This window comes from Lygodium microphyllum, chromosome 16 (genome assembly GCF_053477565.2).
Source record: "Lygodium microphyllum isolate KBCC chromosome 16, Lygodium_microphyllum_v1.1.10, whole genome shotgun sequence".
NCBI classification, from domain to species: Eukaryota; Viridiplantae; Streptophyta; class Polypodiopsida; order Schizaeales; family Lygodiaceae; genus Lygodium; species Lygodium microphyllum.
This window is the reverse complement of record NC_141150.1, coordinates 81304912-81322515: the sequence shown is the minus strand read 5'-3', so window position 1 is coordinate 81322515 and position 17604 is coordinate 81304912. Positions and strand designations below refer to the sequence as shown.

The 17604-nt window shown below is 43.0% G+C and overlaps 2 pseudogenes; both read left to right on the top strand.

Moving 5' to 3' along the window:
* The first annotated feature begins 6981 nt into the window (after nt 1–6981).
* Nucleotides 6982–7949, top strand: LOC148023037 (DExH-box ATP-dependent RNA helicase DExH9 pseudogene; annotated as a pseudogene).
* LOC148023036 (DExH-box ATP-dependent RNA helicase DExH9 pseudogene) lies at nt 7861–17297 on the top strand (annotated as a pseudogene).
* The last annotated feature ends 307 nt before the right edge of the window (nt 17298–17604 follow it).

Sequence of the window (17604 nt, the reverse complement as noted above, 5' to 3'; positions counted from 1 at the left end):
CCCCCCCCAAAACCAAATGTCTGTGTGTGTATCCCCCGTCTTCCTGTCCGTCCCGCACTCTGGCCTCCAAATTAGCTTTTTCCTTTTTCTGTCCTCCTAAAAACAGCCCTACCAAAACAGCAGTTGATGCTGTTGAGCCCGCCTCTTTGTGCTGACTATTCTCAGCTTTCCAAATATTCTGAGTCCGATTGCTAATTTATTTCAGGAATAAACTTTAGGATGTTTAATCAGATTTTCAAATAGATTCTTTTACACATAATCTGCAGCATGAGAACCTCTATAACCATCAAATATATCAAAACAAGCCAACAATGTGCCATCAACTTGAGTAAATCGGGCCTCATAGAAATCCTCCATAAAGGCTCTTCTCCATGAATTTGTAACATCTCAAATGCATTCTTTCACTTGAATCCGTTGCTCTTGGCTGGCCAGTTTACGTGTTAGCATTTCTCTCGACCAAGTCGGCGAGCAAGTTCTTCTGCAACCACTTGCCCCTCTTCATCTTCTCAAAGAAGTCATGAGATTCCCACATATACTCATACTTATCACCCTGATTCTCCATTGAGCATAATGCGAAACTCCTGTGAACTGTTGATCAAAACCTTCTCGTCTAAATTGACTGACCACTTGGCAAGGCATGCCAATTAGAGCATTATTGATAAGTTCCTCTTGCTCCAAACCCTTCTTCACTTTATTACCTACGCAGAACAAAAGTACAAACACAACAACTAAATATGTACAAAGTATCAAATCACACGCACAATTTTTGGGTGGTTTTCACACCTCAAATGCGCAGCAATACGACATCCACCCCCTCTAATCCTACGCATCCTCCGGATGGGCCAACTACCCATAATCATTATCATCAAGATCCACAAACAGATCAATCTCTTCGTTATGCATTTCCGGTAGATCAACAAGATTATCTGTCATATCATCTCTCTCTTCCATTGGAGTTTCTTCTCGTTGCTCTTCTCTTGAAAATTCTTCCAATGCATAGTCCTCATTATCCCTTTTCTTGAAAATCTTGATTCTTTTTCCAGCAATAGGCACTCTAAGCACTGTCCCATCCAATTCAGTCAGCTCATATGTTGCATTATCAAAGACATGTCTGACTATGTACGGCCCAAACCATCTTTTCACCATCTTCCGAAGTGCAGTATGCAGATTTTCAAGGCTGCTATCAAAGACCAATACCCAATCTCCCTCTTCTATTGCTCTAGGCCGCAAGCGATGCCTGCTATCAAACCTGTCCTTATTCCTTAGTCTAGCAACCTTCAACCTGTCAATAGCTAGCTGAATATCCTCTGGTCTCCTCTCCAACTGTCGAATCCGAAGAGCTAAGAGCTCCTCTCTCATCAAATCCTCATGCCAAGGTAAAACTGACCGAGTCAAAGCACAAGTCTCAGTCGGCATAACCGGTTTCTGACCATACATCAACTCTGCAGGCATATATCCTGTGGTAACACTATGAGTGGTACGATCAGCCCATAAAGCAAATGGTAGAAGTCTTGGCCATTCTCCAATCCGTCCTCTGCATGCTTTGGCTAATGCTTTCACTATCGGCGGATGTCCTCTTTCACTCTTCCCATTTCCCTCTGGATTGTATGCTGTGGTTAAAGCCAATTTGATTCCTAGCTGAGAGAAAAACTCCCTAGCTTCATCTGCATCCAATTCACCACAATCCGCAGTGATCTTACCCACACAACCATACCTGCAGAAAATTTCCTCCAATAAGAACTTACACACTGCACTAGTGGTCTTCGTTCTCAAAGATCTGCCCTCAACATGATTGGTAAGATCCTCTCTAGCCAAAACAATGTACCTCATCTGCCATAGACCCATAGGCATGGTAACCAAATCAACTACCCACTTCTAATGAATGCATAGCGGATAGGTCGGATGAAGCTCATCTCGATGACGCACTACTGAATACATCTGGCAGTCTCTGCAAGTCTCAACAAAGTGAGAAACATCTCTATACATGCCTTTCCACCAATATTTCTCCTTGATTTTCTCATAAGTAGCCCACACTCCTCTATGACCAGCCCAAGGACTCTCATGAAACTCCCTCATCACCTGTAACTGTGTCTCTCTATCGCAGACAACCCACAAAGGTAATCCGCCTCTTTTCTTCGGATGCTTCCAAAGAAATCCGTCCTTGAGAAAATAACCATAGGCTTTCCTTCTGATCTTCTTGAACTCTTCATCTGTCCATTCATCTCTTTTGCTTAATGTACTAAGGTACCTGCCAATCTGCAAACAATCTCCAACATAGAGTTCTTCTGTAAAAGCCACAATATCATAGACATGACAAACATGATCAACCATAGTGGCTGAAATTTCTGCATCATCCTCTTCTGCAAGTAGAGTCTCCTCATCATCATATCTGGCTCTAGACAACATATCTGCCACTGGATTATCCTTCCCTGCTATGTGTTTAAATTCTGGATTTAATGACTTGATGTATGCAATCCATCTCAACATGGCTATATCCGGAGTAGAGCAACTCGTAATCATACCAATCAATGCCAAGCAATCTGTCTCTACCACAACTGAAGCTCCAATAAAGTACTCTTTATCACATTTGAGAGCTGTGACAATTCCCAATAGCTCCCTCTTGATTTGCGGATATCTCCTTTGTCTTTCGTTTAGGACTTTCACCCCAAACCGAATAGCATACCTATTTCCATCTGCATCATCTTGACCCACAGCCCAACCTATGCCAATTGGACTAGTGTCAACTGTCAATACAATAGGCCTTTCACAATTACAATCCGCTTTCCTGAGAGTAGGAGCATTCTACAATAACTTCTTCAATTTCCGCATGGCTCTAGTGTGACTCTCATCCCAATAAAATTTCTGCCCCTTTCGAAGCAGCTAATACAAACAATCTGCTATGTGTGCAAAGTGAGGTATCCAAATCATATAAAACACACAAGCACCAATGAATCTCCGTACCTCTGAAGTGGTAGAACAATACTCCGCAATCTTGCCTATAGCATTCACCTTATCAAGTGAGGGTTTCCTACCATAATATCCACATATATGCCCAACAATGACAACCTCATTCACTCCAAAAACAGATTTTTACCCTGAAAGTGTCAAGTTCACTTCTTCTAACCTGGCCAAAATCTTCTCACATGCTGAAATATGATCAGCCACAAAGTATCTGCATCCCTGCTCATTTAGGCTCTCATTCTTCTCTTCTTCTGCACACCCCTTAATGGGCACATCATCCAAGAAAGGCATAGTAAGCTGAGGTATGTAATCACGAAGGACCTTATGCATGGCATTCATCATATGCGCAACAGAATTAGTGGCACCTTGAGGCAAGGTACACATCCTGACAAGCCCAATAGGAGTTCTCATGGTGGTTGTGTCCCTGCTTTCCAAAGCCAACTGAAACTGATCATATCCTGAATACAAATCACCTAAAGAATAGATGGCACGTCCAGCAAATGCCTCTGCAAACTCATCCACAATTGGACCTATACCAACATTCCTGATAGTAACTCTGTTCACTGGCTGCATGTCCTGAATAAATCGAAGAGTGCCATTCTTCTTTGGAACTGTAAACCACTTGTTTGAGTATGGAGCAGATGAAGGCTCAAGGATTCCCATCCTGATTTTCTCATTCAATAAATCAATCAGCTTTGGCAAGTGTGCTTTAGGCACTAGAATAGGTCGGAGATTCCATGGAATATGAGGAATAGTAAAAATGACCATAGGAGCAACAATATCAGGATTCACACATCCAATCTCATGTGGGAAAAAAGCAAATCCCCTTCCATGACGCTCAAGCATCTCTTGAAAGCATTGCTTCTCTATGGGTAGCAAGAAATCACCATTTCCAATTTTCAATTCAGCAAGAGTCTCTGCTGAAAACTTATGACCAATATGCTCTGGATTCCTCAAAATTTGCTGTTTAGCAGCCCTCTCTATTTGCTGATCACTGTCAGGTGGAAGCGGTACAGCAACCGGCTTCACCTTCTTATCCATAGTTTTGTATTTCGTGTCAACCTTGACTTCATTATGCTCTTCTGCATTACACAAATCTTGCTGTAAATCAGCAATTCTACACACCAATGGCTGAATATTCTCAGCCCTCTGCTCTATGGACTGCACAGGAACAGCCCCAAACTCTGAATGCTGAAATATTTCAGCAGTAAACTCTGTTGGCTGAAAGTTTTCAGCCCTCTGTCTCTCTGAAAGCTGATCATAACCAGCTGGAAACTCTGTTTGCTAAATTTCTTCAACACTCAACACTCTTTGCTGAGTTACCTCAGCCTCTGACTCAATCTGTGACATAAAATCTGCAATTTCATGAAACATGTCCAGGGACTGCACTAATACATTACTGTGACAATTCAGCATATCAGTTTTCAGCATATCTCCCATCTCTGTCATCGTATCTGCACAAATCACACTGTCATACATCCCATCTATGTACTCATCATTCTCCAAAATTCCTGCATTTTTCAAATTTTTCTCCTTCCTGCATATATACTGCTTGGCAGCTCTAGGCAATGTAGAAGTCTTCTGATAGCTCATCGAACTGTTTGCTGAAATCCCAACAAAACCGGAGGAGAAAACACCGCTGCCAGGAGGCGAGAACTCCAATCTCCTCTCCTCTGTACCACCGTCGTCTTGCGAAACGGCGGTACCTAATGAAAACCCGAATCCCTCACAGTGGGCAAAGGTGCATCTCTGAGAGTATCCCTGTTTCTAACATGGTTCACACATACAGTCATAAACTGAACTGCTCTCATACCATCTTTACTGCGAATCCGTGCATAAGCAGATCCATCATCCATGACCTTTGTTTCCATGCGCATTTCTGTGATGAATGGCTGACCAAGAATTATGGGATAAGAGCATGAATCCTGCACAAAGAAATGAAAATCCTCCTCTACATCACCAATAGAAACCCTGACACTAGGACAAGCAGCATACAAATCACCTGCAGTGTTATTGGCGGCTCTCATACGCCACCCATGCTCTACATCCATAGGCCATTTGTTACTCTCATAAACTCCACGAACTATGAGATTAATCTCTGAACCATGATCCACCAATGCAACATAAGGCACTTGTTTCTCTCCAATCTTTACCATCGTCTCTGTAGTTGACCTAGCCCAATGGCTCCGCGAAAAGTGACTACGCGGTATCATGACAGGCTCATCAATTTCAGCATAATGCATAGGCTGAACCCTCTTCTCTACCTGCGGAAAAATAGAAGCATTATCAACCATAACCTCATCCTCATCCTCATCCAACTCCCCAATCAAAACTCCTTGTGTATCAGTGGTAGACAATGCATGCCTTTTCCTCTTCAGGACCTCCTGAAACTGATCCTGAAACTCTCTTTTTGAGATGCCCAAAATCTCAGAAATAGTGAAAGTCACCTCACTGCCAAGTATCTTATCATTAAAGATTTTCTTCATATCTGTAGATGTCTCAATATCAGACATCAATCTGAACCCTGGCTACTTTCTCTCTCTAGGCTCTTGCCTCTTTTCTCTCTTTTGAGCATCCTCCATCTGTCGATCTGGCCCTGGTCTTGAAGACGGTCCTGCAGTAGGTGGAGTAACAAACTCACCCCCTCTAGTTTTCTTAGCTGCACTTGGATTTTCTTCATCCCTCTTACGCTTCTCCTCAACAAATACATCTGCACCATGAGATTTAGCCAAATAAGCATAAATAGAGTACCTGTCAACAGGCGAGTCCCAAACTGTCTCTGATCTGATGCTAGAGCCTGCACTAGTCAAAACAGTTTGCTGAATTTTCCCCTTGTTTGCAGTCTCCATAGCATAAGTCCATAAAACTGACTGAGTCTCTGATCCCTTCTCAATCTGGACTCCATATGCAGAAGCATCACCTCTAGCTGTCACATAAGAAGTACGCGCAGCCATGTCCTCCACTAACTTCTTCATTCCACCTTTACCAAAGTTGGCAGCAAGTGGAGCTCCTGTCTCAGTCAACCAAATCTTACCATCTTGCCCCCAATATACCAAATTCTTCCTCCTTGCATCCTGAAAAGACTCACAATCCCTGCAATGCTGATGGTCCGTACTATCACACCAAATATATCTCCGATCTCTCCTAGGTGCACTAGGAGCACTCCTAGGTGCACTAGGAGCACTAGAAGAAGTAGTAGGCGCTGTCGTATTGCTGCGCATTCGAGGTGTGAAAACCACCCAAAAGTTGTGCGTGAGATTTGTTACGTTGTACATACTTTGACGTAGACGTTGTGCTTTGCTTTGCTTGAACATTTTTCTTTCAGTTGGTTCATGTTCAATTTTATAGAAGAGACAAGCGCTGTTTGGGATTGAATCTGATATTTGGTATAAACAAATTAGAAGGAGAATGGGTTCTAGATCTGCAATGAGTATGGTTTTTCCGAGGTTCCCAAGTTGTTTGCTTATGCTGAAGATACAAATGGTATTGACAAGGGAGTTTAAGAAGACCAGTAAATTTTCAGATGAACATGAGGCTCATGTGCAGCTTGCCCTTGAGCATGGAACCATTGCTTGCCAAAATCCATCAGCACTATTGCTCGTGTACTCAGCTGAGCGGACTTTACAGATCATAAAAGTTTGTAAACTCTTAAAGCTAACCTTTGGCATGCATTCCATATGCTTACACACACACACTTCTGTTCTACATCAAATTGAAGGGTTAAGCTCATGTGATGCTGAAATTGTGATAGCAACACCTGAACGACTAGATTTGAAGGCAGTTTCGATTCAAATGTCTCTTTCATGGTCATGGGATGTTTTCTTCCGAGTGGGAACACTTTCGATTGAGGTTCTTTGGCATTACAGCCCGTGGCTACTTTTGGGCTACTTTTCCTTGGTGCTTTTCTGGTTCTGGGAGGGAAGCTAATTTGAGGTGAAACAAAAGGGGAAAAGAAAACACGAAAGAAGGAGGCTAAAGAGGGGATTTTCAAAAGCTAAAGAGGGAGGGAAAAGCAAGTGTATGGGATGGAAAAAAGAAGTCGAGGCTAATCCGGGAAAAAAGATAGAGGAACAGATCATTCGAGGATGGATATGGGGAGGAGGGACGATACTCTGCGGCTCGACAGAGAAAAATTACACTGAGGAAGAAGGGGGGAGATTAGCATGGCGCCCTGGCTTGGTAGCACCAAATGTCAACCGGGAGCTCGTTGCTCATGCAGAGAGGTTACAAATCATCCTTTGTTTGAATTCATCATCTGTTTACAAGGCCGCAGGGCAATCTACAATCTCATCAAATAGAGGCACCATATTCAAGCAGGATCAGCCAAAAGCAGTCTGAATTTGATAGCGCATATCGTGCTAAGCTTCCCGCACTTGAACTACTATGTCGAGATCTATTCTGGACATCAATCATGCAGAGGACACCATGAAGCTCTGATACCAGGAGAGGCCAGCAAAGAAGCGCCCGGCTCCGGGCAAGCCCGCCAAAGACTATCCTTTCACCCTCGACCCTTTCCAACAAGAAGCCATTCGTTGCATCGAGGCTGGCGAGTCCGTGCTGGTTTCAGCTCACACATCTGCTGGAAAGACAGTTGTTGCAGAGTATGCAATTGCTGTGTCTCTGCGAGAAAATCAACGCGTGATTTATACATCACCAATCAAAGCTTTGAGCAACCAAAAGTTTCGAGAGCTATCTGAGGAATTTTCTGATGTTGGCCTTATGACAGGGGATGTAACGATTTCTGAGAATGCCTCCTGTTTGGTGATGACAACAGAGATCCTTCGAAGCATGCAGTATAGAGGATCAGAAGTCATGCGCGAAGTAGCTTGGATAATCTTTGATGAAGTGCACTACATGAGGGATCAAGAAAGAGGGGTTGTATGAGAAAAGAGTATTGTCATGGCTCCTAAGAATGCTAGATTTGTGTTTCTATCTGCCACAGTACCCAATGCAAAGGAATTTGTTGATTGGGTTGCCAAAGTCCATGAACAGCCCTTCTATCTCACCAGTTCTGGTTTCGCATGCCAATCAAACCTCAAAATACACTAGAATAGGTGGCGCTTAGTGAACGATGGTGCTAGACTCAGAGAATCATGAAGGCTGTGGCACATAGTCGATTGAGGAATGCTGAGCAGTGTAGACAGAAATCAGCATAATGATTAGAGAGAAACAATGTTCCCTGCAACAGACTAGAAGTGCAACTACTTCTATCACTCTAGCAACCAAGGCTCTCTGTCGTTACAACAAGTGAGCATTGTGTCTATACTATCTCTGCGTAGGCAGAGAGAGAAAATGGAGAGAGGGGAGACAAAGAAGGGAGATGGCTCCCTACAACCAGTCCGCGGAGACGGGAGCAATCAATAAATAGTCCTGGAAACTTCCAGAGCAACCATGTCATCGTGCATAGGAGAAGAGGCTATGAACGTGTTTGGACTGGAGATGGCCAACACCTGTAGTCTGAGGGTCTGCAAATTCGTTTTAGACATGTGGACATGAACGACATATTCCTTGATCATCAACTGAAAACAAACAGCATTTACTGTTATGATTTTCTCTGTGCTACTTGAAGCATATTCATGGAAGTGTTATTCTATTCTCTACAACCAGCAGTAGCAGAATCTACTCATACAATTTTTGACAGAGGACTGGAGTTGCAGAAAATAGAACCAGCACAAATTTCTACACCTCTTTCTGGAATCTAAAGACATAAAATTTTTCTCTTGTGAATGACATCATGACAAGAGAAAATGAGAGATTTTGATTGATGATTATTGCTCAGAAACAGTCCAAACTTTCTATCAAGTGTTCTCTGTATCTTTTCTTGAAGCTCATTAAGAGTGCCATTGAAGAATTAATATCAAAAACAATATTTTGAGATTTCAGTTCTTGTATAAACAGAGGCTACTCATTTCAGTCACATTAAAAGACAATTCTTAAAAGGATCTGAATGTATTAAAACAAACAAATGCTACACATGGATAATATATTTATCTGAACTTGTTTGCAAGGTTGTAAATGTCATACTTGACTAATCTTTTATCCTGAAATTTATCAAGGACTTCTGAAGATGCGACATTGCTTTCAAAACCCTTTGACATCTTTGGTGAACCCGATGTGAAAGCGTCGCAGAAATTTCAGGATGGGAGATACTTCAGCCTCTATTTCAGCTTCTTCTACAGTTCCAGCTACGTCTACTTCAGCTCCATCAATGACTGCTGCGTCAAGTACTTCAACGGAGGATCTAAAGCAGATTTTGCAGAATATGTCCATGTATATGCAGCTCCAAAATCAGCAAACACAATTGTATATGCAGCAGCAACAACAATTGCATCAACAGCAGTTGTCTCAGCAAAGGCAACTCTATTCAGAGCAGGAGAATGCAAACAGCGCGACTAAAGCTATTGAAGCAGTTGAAAATGAGAAGAAGCTATTTGACGGGCGTAATGTTTCAGCATATTTGAAGACATATGAGATCAAGATGGGGTTTTTTGGAGTTCCTGCTGGACTTATGAGTAAGTACTTCCTTCGTCTTGTCACACCTGCTTTGAGGACAAAAGTGACTGATCTTTTTATTCAAAATACACATTGGCAAGATTTTAAGAAGGCCTTGAAAGAAGAATACTTCCTTGAGGACTTTGGTATGGCGACTCGGCGATCATTCCGAGAGTGGGTCTACATGCCAAACAAAGGTCTAGCTGCTTCGGAGTTGATTCGAGAATTCGAAGAGAGGTATAGTCAGCTTGATGCCATTGAACAAAGAGCATTGGATGTTGAAAAGGTTGAGCTTTTCTTGCAAGCTGCAGTTCTTGCTCTTCAAGAAGAATTGGGTGAGCTTCTTGAAGATCGCACGAAGCCTATGGGTCTTAAAACTGATTGGCATGATGCTCAGGATGCAGTCTCGACTTTGACCAAGAGGAGGATATGGAAGACTCACCTACAGAATGGTTCCATGACACCTACACCATCATCAGCTCCTATGCCTACTTCTATCCCTATTATTTATTTTCCTCCTCAGCCAGTTTCTTGGCCTATGCCAGTGCCTACTGTTTCTACTCCACCTATTCCTCCTGTTCCACGACCGATGCCTACACCTTCTGCTCCAAAACCATCCGCTCCATTGGTACCTACTTCTCTTGATGACATAATCAAAGGCATCACAGATTTGACACTGGAGTCAGTCAAAGCGGAGTTGGTTGGAAAGTTGAAGGAGCAGTTTGCTTCGACTGCACCTACTGCTTCTTCTAGCGCTCCTACTGCACCTAGGAGTGCTCCTAGTGCACCTAGGAGAGATCGGAGATGTATTTGGTGTGATAGTACGGACCATCAGCATTGCAGGGATTGTGAATCTTTTCAGGATGCAAGGAGGAAGAATGTGGTATATTGGGGGCAAGATGGTAAGATTTGGTTGATTGAGACAGGAGCTCCACTTGCTACCAACTTTGGTAAAGGTGGAATGAAGAAGTTAGTGGAGGATATGGCTGCGCGTACTTCTTATGTGACAGCTAGAGGTGATGCTTCTGCATATGGAGTACAGATTGAGAAGGGATCAGAGACTCAGTCAGTGCTATGGACTTATGCTATGGAGATTGCAAACAAGGAAAAAAATTCAGCAAACTGTTTTGACTAGTGCAGGCTCTAGCATCAGATCAGAGACAGGTTGGGACTCACCTATTGACACGTATTCTATTTATGCTTATTTGGCTAAGTCTCATGGTGCAGATGTACTTGTTGAGGAGAAGCGTAAGAGAGATGAAGAAAGGCCAAGTGCAGCTAAGAAGACTAGAGGGGGTGAGTTTGTTACTCCACCTATTGCAGGACCGTCTTCAAGACCAGGGCCAGATCGACAGATGGATGATGTTCAAAAGAGAGAAAAGAGGCAAGAGCCTAGAGAGAGAAAGCAGCCAGGATTCAGATTGATGTCCGATATTGAGACATCTACAGACATGAAGAAAATCTTTAATGATAAGATACTTGGCAGTGAGGTGACTTTCACTATTTCTGAGATTTTGGGCATCTCAGAAAGAGAGTTTCAGGATCAATTTCAGGAGGTTCTGAAGAGGAAAAGACATGCATTGTCTACCACTGATACACAGGGAGTTTTGATTGGGGAATTGGATGAGGATGAGGATGAGGTTATGGTTGATAATGCTTTTGTTTTTCCGCAGGTAGAGAAGAGGGTTCAGCCTATGCATTATGCTGAAATTGATGAGCCTGTCATGATACCGCGTAGTCACTTTTCGCGGAGCCATTGGGCTAGGGCAACTAAAGAGACGATGGTAAAGATTGGAGAGAAACATGTGCCTTATGTTGCATTGGTTGATCATGGTTCAGAGATTAATCTCATAGTTCGTGGAGTTTATGAGAGTAACAGATGGCCTATGGATGTAGAGCATGGGTGGCGTATGAGAGCCGCCAATAACACTGCAGGTGATTTGTATGCTGCATGTCCTAGTGTCAGGGTTTCTATTGGTGATGTAGAGGAGGATTTTCATTTCTTTGTACAGGATTCATGCTCTTATCCCATAATTCTTGGTCAGCCATTCATTACAGAGATGCGCATGGAAACAAAGGTCATGGATGATGGATCTGCTTATGCACAGATTCGCAGTAAAGATGGTATGAGAGCAGTTCAGTTTATGACTGTATGTGTGAACCATGTTAGAAACAGAGATACCCTCAGAGATGCACCTTTGCCCATTGTGAGGGATTCGGGTTTTCATTAGGTACCGCCGTTTCGCGAGACGACGGTGGTACAGAACAGAGGAGATTGGAGTTCTCGCCTCCTGGCAGCGGTGTTTTCTCCTCCGGTTTTGTTGGGATTTCAGCAAACAGTTCGATGAGTTATCAGAAGACTTCTAGGTTGCCTAGAGCTGCCAGGCAGTATATATGCAGGAAGGAGAAAAATTTGAAAAATGCAGGAATTTTGGAGGATGATGAGCACATAGATGGGATGTATGACAGTGTGATTTGTGCAGATACAATGACAGAAATGGGAGATATGCTGAAAACTGATATGCTGAATTGTCACAGTAATGTATTAGTGCAGTCCCTGGACATGTTTCATGAAATTGCAGATTTTATGTCACAGATTGAGTCAGAGGCTGAGGTAACTCAGCAAAGAGTGTTGAGTGCTGAAGAAATTCAGCAAACAGAGTTTCCAGCTGGTTATGATCAGCTTTCAGAGAGACAGAGGGCTGAAAATTTTCAGCCAACAAAGTTTACTGCTGAAATATTTCAGCATTCAGAGTTTGGGGCTGTTTCTATGCAGTCCATAGAGCAGAGGGCTGAGAATATTCAGCCATTGGAGTGCAGAATTGCTGATTTACAGCAAGGTTTATGTAATGCAGATGAGCATAATGAAGCCAGGGTTGACACGAAATACAAAACTGTGGATAAGAAGGTGAAGCCGGTTGCTGTACCGCTTCCACCTAACAGTGATCAGCAAATAGAGAGGGCTGCTAAACATCAAATTTTGAGGAATCCGGAGCATATTGGTCATAAATTTTCAGCAGAGACTCTTGCTGAATTGAAAATTGGAAATGGTGATTTCTTGTTACCCATAGAGAAGCAATGCTTTCAGGAGATGCTTGAGCGTCATGGAAGGGGATTTTCTTTTTTCCCACATGAGATTGGATGTGTGAATCCTGATATTGTTGCTCCTATGGTCATTTTTACTATTCCTCATATCCCATGGAATCTCCGACCTATTCCAGTGCCTAAAGCACACTTGCCAAAGCTGATTGATTTATTGAATGAGAAAATCAGGATGGGAATCCTTGAGCCTTCATCTGCACCATACTCAAACAGGTGGTTTACAATTCCAAAGAAGAATGGTACTCTCCGATTTATTCAGGACATGCAGCCAGTGAACAGAGTTACTATCAGGAATGTTGGTATAGGTCCAGTTGTGGATGAGTTTGCAGAGGCATTTGCTGGACGTGCCATCTATTCTTTGGGTGATTTGTATTCAGGATATGATCAGTTTCAGCTGGCTTTGGAAAGCAGGGACATAACCACCATGAGAACTCCTATTGGGCTTGTCAGGATGTGTACCTTGCCTCAAGGTGCCACTAATTCTGTTGCGCATATGATGAATGCCATGCATAAGGTCCTTCGTGATTACATACCTCAGCTTACTATGCCTTTCTTGGATGATGTGCCCATTAAGGGGTGTGCAGAAGAAGAGAAGAATGAGAGTCTAAATGAGCAGGGATGTAGATACTTTGTGGCTGATCATATTTCAGCATGTGAGAAGATTTTGGCCAGGTTAGAAGAAGTGAACTTGACACTTTCAGGGCAAAAATCTATTTTTGGAGTGAATGAGGTTGTCATTGTTGGGTATATGTGTGGATATTATGGCAGAAAACCCTCACCTGATAAGGTGAATGCTATAGGCAAGATTGCAGAGTATTGTTCTACTACTTCAGAGGTACGGAGATTCATTGGTGCTTGTGTGTTTTATATGATTTGGATACCTCGTTTTGCACACATAGCAGATTGTTTGTATCAGCTGCTTCGAAAGGGGCAGAAATTCTATTGGGATGAGAGCCACACTAAAGCTATGCGGAAATTGAAGAAGTTATTACAGAATGCTCCTACTCTCAGGAAAGCGGATTATAATTGTGATAGGCCTATTGTATTGATAGTTGACACTAGTCCAATTGGCATAGGTTGGGCTGTGGGTCAAGATGATGCAGATGGAAGTAGGTATGCTATTCGGTTTGGGGCGAAAGTCCTAAACGAGAGACAGAGGAGATATCCGCAAATCAAGAGGGAGTTATTGGGGATTGTCACGGCTCTCAAATGTGACAAGGAGTACTTTATTGGAGCTTCAGTTGCGGTAGAGACAGATTGCTTGCCATTGATTGGTATGATTACGAGTTGCTCTACTCCGGATATAGCTATGCTGAGATGGATTGCATACATCAAGTCATTAAATCCGGAATTTAAACACATAGCAGGGAAGGATAATCCAGTGGCAGATATGTTGTCTAGAGCTAGATATGATGATGAGGAGACTCTACTTGCAGAAGAGGATGATGCAGAAATTTCAGCCACTATGGTTGATCATGTTTGTCATGTCTATGATATTGTGGCTTTCATAGAAGAACTCTATGTTGGAGATTGGTTGCAGATTGGCAGGTACCTTAGTACACTAAGCAAAAGAGATGAATGGACAGATGAAGAGTTCAAGAAGATCAGAAGGAAAGCCTATGGTTATTTTCTCAAGGACGGATTTCTTTGGAAGCATCCGAAGAAAAGAGGCGGATTACCTTTGCGGGTTGTCTGCGATAGAGAGACACAGTTACAGGTGATGAGGGAGTTTCATGAGAGTCCTTGGGCTGGTCATAGAGGAGTGTGGGCTACTTATGAGAAAATCAAGGAGAAATATTGGTGGAAAGGCATGTATAGAGATGTTTCTCACTTTGTTGAGACTTGCAGAGACTGCCAGATGTATTCAATAGTGCGTCATCGAGATGAGCTTCATCCGACCTATCCGCTATGCATTCATTATAAGTGGGTAGTTGATTTGGTTACCATGCCTATGGGTCTATGGCAGATGAGATACATTGTTTTGGCTAGAGAGGATCTTACCAATCATGTTGAGAACGAAGACCACTAGTGCAGTGTGTAAGTTCTTATTGGAGGAAATTTTCTGCAGGTATGGTTGTGTGGGTAAGATCACTGCGGATCGTGGTGAATTGGATGCAGATGAAGCTAGGGAGTTTTTCTCTCAGCTAGGAATCAAGTTGGCTCTAACCACAGCATATAATCCAGAGGGAAATGGGAAGAGTGAAAGAGGGCATCCGCCGATAGTGAAAGCATTAGCCAAAGCATGCAGAGGACGGATTGGAGAATGGCCGAGACTTCTACCATTTGCTTTGTGGGCTGATCGTACGACTCATAGTGTTACTACAGGATATATGCCTGCAGAGTTGATGTATGGTCAGAAACCTGTTATGCTGATTGAGACTTGTGCTTTGACTTGGTCAGTTTTACCTTGGCAGGAGGATTTGACGAGAGAAGAGCTCTTAGCTTTTCGGATTCGACAGTTGGAGAGGAGACCAGAGGATATTCAGCTAGCTATTGACAGGTTGAAGGTTGCTAGACTAAGGAATAAGGAAGGTTTCACAACAGGCATCGCTTGCAGCCTAGAGCAATAGAAGAGGGAGATTGGGTATTGGTCTTTGATAGCAGCCTTGAAAATCAGCATACTGCACTTCGGAAGATGGTGAAAAGATGGTTTGGGCCATACATAGTCAGACATGTCTTTGATAATGCAACATATGAGCTGACAGAATTGGATGGAACAGTGCTTAGAGTGCCTGTTGCTGGAAAAAGAATCAAGATTTTCAAGAAAAGAGATGATGAGGAATATGCATTGGAAGAATTTTCAAGAGAAGAGCAATGAGAAGAAATTCCAATAGAAGAAATAGATGATATGACATCGGAAATGCATAATGAAGAGGTTGATCTGTTTGTGGATCTTGATGATAATGATCATGGGTAGTTGGCCCATCCGGAGGATGCGCAGGATTAGAGGGGGTGGATGTCGTATTGCTGCGCATTCGAGGTGTGAAAACCACCCAAAAGTTGTGCGTGAGATTTGTTACTTTGTACATACTTTGACGTAGATGTTGTGCTTTGCTTTGCTTGAACATTTTTCTTTCAGTTGGTTCATGTTCAATTTTACAGAAGAGACAAGCACTGTTTGGGATTGAATCTGATATTTGGTATAAACAAATTAGAAGGAGAATGGGTTCTAGATCTGCAATGAGTATGGTTTTTCCGAGGTTCCCAAGTTGTTTGCTTATGCTGAAGATACAAATGGTATTAACAAGGGAGTTTAAGAAGACCAGTAAATTTTCAGATGAACATGAGGCTCATGTGCAGCTTGCCCTTGAGCATGGAACCATTGCTTGCCAAAATCCATCAGCACTATTGCTCGTGTACTCAGCTGAGCGGACTTTACAGATCATAAAAGTTTGTAAACTCTTAAAGCTAACCTTTGGCATGCATTCCATATGCTTACACACACACACTTCTGTTCTACATCAAATTGAAGGGTTAAGCTCATGTGATGCTGAAATTGTGATAGCAACACCTGAACGACTAGATTTGAAGGCAGTTTCGATTCAAATGTCTCTTTCATGGTCATGGGATGTTTTCTTCCGAGTGGGAACACTTTCGATTGAGGTTCTTTGGCATTACAGCTCGTGGCTACTTTTGGGCTACTTTTCCTTGGTGCTTTTCTGGTTCTGGGAGGGAAGCTAATTTGAGGTGAAACAAAAGGGGAAAAGAAAACACGAAAGAAGGAGGCTAAAGAGGGGATTTTCAAAAGCTAAAGAGGGAGGGAAAAGCAAGTGTATGGGATGGAAAAAAGAAGTCGAGGCTAATCCGGGAAAAAAGATAGAGGACTAGAGCATTCGAGGATGGATATGGGGAGGAGGGACGATACTCTGCGGCTCGACAGAGAAAAATTACACTGAGGAAGAAGGGGGGAGATTAGCATGGCGCCCTGGCTTGGTAGCACCAAATGTCAACCGGGAGCTCGTTGCTCATGCAGAGAGGTTACGAATCATCCTTCGTTTGAATTCATCATCTGTTTACAAGGCCGCATGGCAATCTACAATCTCATCAAATAGAGGCGCCATATTCAAGCAGGATCAGCCAAAAGCAGTCTGAATTTGATAGCGCATATCATGCTAAGCTTCCCGCACTTGAACTACTATGTCGAGATCTATGCTGGACATCAATCATGCAGAGGACACCATGAAGCTCTGATACCAGGAGAGGCCAGCAGAGAAGCGCCCGGCTCCGGGCAAGCCCGCCAAAGACTATCCTTTCACCCTCGACCCTTTCCAACAGGAAGCCATTCGTTGCATCGAGGCTGGCGAGTCCGTGCTGGTTTCAGCTCACACATCTGCTGGAAAGACAGTTGTTGCAGAGTATGCAATTGCTATGTCTCTGCGAGAAAATCAACGCGTGATTTATACATCACCAATCAAAGCTTTGAGCAACCAAAAGTTTCGAGAGCTATCTGAGGAATTTTCTGATGTTGGCCTTATGACAGGGGATGTAACGATTTCTGAGAATGCCTCCTGTTTGGTGATGACAACAGAGATCCTTCGAAGCATGCAGTATAGAGGATCAGAAGTCATGCGCGAAGTAGCTTGGATAATCTTTGACGAAGTGCACTACATGAGGGATCAAGAAAGAGGGGTTGTATGAGAAAAGAGTATTGTCATGGCTCCTAAGAATGCTAGATTTGTGTTTCTATCTGCCACAGTACCCAATGCAAAGGAATTTGTTGATTGGGTTGCCAAAGTCCATGAACAGCCCTTCTATCTCACCAGTTCTGGTTTCGCATGCCAATCAAACCTCAAAATACACTAGAATAGGTGGCGCTTAGTGAACGATGGTGCTAGACTCAGAGAATCATGAAGGCTGCGGCACATAGTCGATTGAGGAATGCTGAGCAGTGTAGACAGAAATCAGCATAATGATTAGAGAGAAACAAAGTTCCCTACAACAGACTAGAAGTGCAACTACTTCTATCACTCTAGCAACCAAGGCTCTCTGTCGTTACAACAAGTGAGCATTGTGTCTGTACTATCTCTGCGTAGGCAGAGAGAGAAAACG